Source organism: Tubulanus polymorphus, chromosome 8, assembly GCF_964204645.1.
Source record: "Tubulanus polymorphus chromosome 8, tnTubPoly1.2, whole genome shotgun sequence".
Taxonomy (NCBI): Eukaryota; Metazoa; Nemertea; class Palaeonemertea; order Tubulaniformes; family Tubulanidae; genus Tubulanus; species Tubulanus polymorphus.
Window position 1 is genome coordinate 13,665,754 of NC_134032.1, and position 2,495 is coordinate 13,668,248.

At 34.2% G+C, this 2,495-nt stretch overlaps 1 long non-coding RNA gene across 1 annotated transcript; it reads right to left on the reverse strand.

Annotated features, from left to right (window-relative positions):
• LOC141909567 (uncharacterized) lies at nucleotides 1-355 on the reverse strand. Its single transcript, XR_012619758.1, has 3 exons — nucleotides 320-355; nucleotides 169-231; nucleotides 1-79 (listed from the first exon to the last, which is right to left on the reverse strand). It is a non-coding gene; the product is annotated as an uncharacterized LOC141909567 (long non-coding RNA).
• Nucleotides 356-2,495: the final 2,140 nt, after the last annotated feature.

A 2,495-nucleotide genomic window follows, 5' to 3' on the forward strand; every position in this document is an offset into this window, starting at 1 on the left:
ATGGATGCAATGCATACCAGACAGAGTCTTGGGGGTTGATTCCGCAGCACTTGGAATCCATTTCACACGGCATTGACAACTGAAAATAAAATGAGAGATTCATTTTGCATTTATTTTCAAACTTAGAAAACAAAAGGGAGAATTTCCAAATTACACGTTTCTCCTCACATTCTGTGGCATTTTGTCACATGAATGATCTGTTTGTGAATAGATGATGATATCGCACCACATCTGAAAGAAACAAATAAATGAAAAATACACTTCAATAGATGATTAATGATTTTTTTAAAAGAAAATTGATTTCGGTCTGAATACAAACCACATTTCTATCGTAATCAACAATGGACAGTAAGAGTCGGGGGCTGCTGCTGCTGCTCAGGCCAGGTCAAAATGACGTTCTTTATGGACTTGTTCATTACGAAGAGAGGATCAACCTTTTACATGATGTTGAACTGAAAATAAAATAAATCATTTTTCATTAATTTTCAAGCATAGAAACCAATAGGAAGATATTCCAGTTTCACACTTTTCTACTCACATTCTACAGCACTTGGATATCAAGTTTACCAGAAAGTGTTTCACTAGGGGTAAATTCTGTAGCACTTGGAATTCATCTCTTATCGGAATGAACTGTAAATATAATGAAAGATTCATTTTTCACACCTTGTTAACTAAATGGTGGATTCTGAATTTCCATTTAAAAATTTCTTCTCACATTCTGTAGCACTTGGATGCTGAGTTCACCAGACAAAGTCTCCCTGACGGTTGTTTCTACAAAACTTTGATATGAAAGTTGCTAAGACAGCTTCTCACCAGTGACAGATCCTGCAGCACTTCGAATCCAATTGTGGAATTTGCAAATGATTCCATACCAGGCATTTCTAAATAAGTACAAAATTATATAGAAGATGAGTATTAAATGTGGTGGCCAAAAGCGGGCATAATTGATAATGGGTATCAAATTCATATATGATTTACTTGCAATTAATGTCACATGAATGATTTGTTTGTGAATAGATGATGATATTGCACCTCATCTGAAAGAAACAAATAGATGAAAAATACACTTCAAAAGATGATTAATTATTTCTTTAAAATGAAATTGAATTTCTGTCTGAATACAAACCACTTATATTTCTATCATAATCAACAATGGACTGTAAGTACAAAGCTGCTGCTGTTAAGGTCCAATTGATCAAAATAAAAATCTATGGTCACTTGAGAAAATTAACCTCTTTCATGGAACTGAACTGAAAATCTGAAAATAAAAGAAAAGATTCTCGATAAATACATTTTCAAATTTAGAAACCGATAGGGAGGATTTTCCAATATTACACTTCTACTCACATTCTGCAGTACTAAAATACCAAGTTCACCACACATTGTCTCAGTAGGGGTCGATTCTGTAGGTGATTCTGTATCCATCTTACTAACATGGTACTGAACATAGAATAAGAGAGTCTTTATGAATTCAATTTCAAACATAGAAACCAATGGGGTGGATTTCAAATTCTTTGCATTTCTACTCACATTCTGCAGCACTTGGATACAATGCATACCGGACAGAGTCTCACTTGGGGGTTGATTCTGCATCACTTGGAATCCATTTATCACGGCAATAAACTGAAAATAAAATGAAAGATTGATTTTTTAATATAACTTAGAAAACAAAAGGGGAATTCATAATTTCCTAATTACACTTTTCTCCTCACATTCTGTGGCACTTGCATGCTGAGTTCATCAGACAGTCTCACTGAGGGTCGAGTCTACAATAGTTGCATGTCAAGTTGATAAGACAGGGTCTCACCAGTGACAGATTCTGCAGCAATTTGAATCCAATTGTGGAATTTGTGAACGATTCTACACCAGGCGTTTCTAAATCAGTACAAAATTATATAAAAAGTGAGTATTATCCAAAAGTGGAAGCCAAAAATGGGAATAATTGGTAAATGGCTGATATCAAACTTTGATAATATGTTTTACTCACTCAGAATCAATGTCAAATGAATGTTCTGTTTGTGACAAGATGTTGAGAGAAGAGATTTCAGCATCTAAAAACATAAAATAGATGAAAAACTCATTTCTTAAGATGATTGATCATTTTGGTCTGAGTACATACCACTTATAATTTCGATTGTAATCGTAGTGCTGCTGCTGCTGCTGCTGCTGCTCCTCAGGCCATATCAAAATGATGTTCTGTATGGACTTACTTGTTCATTACTTAGAGAATCAGCCTTTTACATGGTATTGAACTGAAAATAGAATAAAACATTCCCAATTGATTTATTTTCAAACATAGAAACCAATAGGGAGGATTTCCAATTTTACACAATTCTACTCACACGCTGCAGCACTTTGAATCCAATTGTGTAATTTGTAAATGATTCCACACCAGGCACTTCTAAATAAGTACAAAATTATATAGAAGATGAGTATTAGCTAAATGGGGCAGCCAAAAGCGGGCATAATTGATGATGGATATCAAATTCATATAT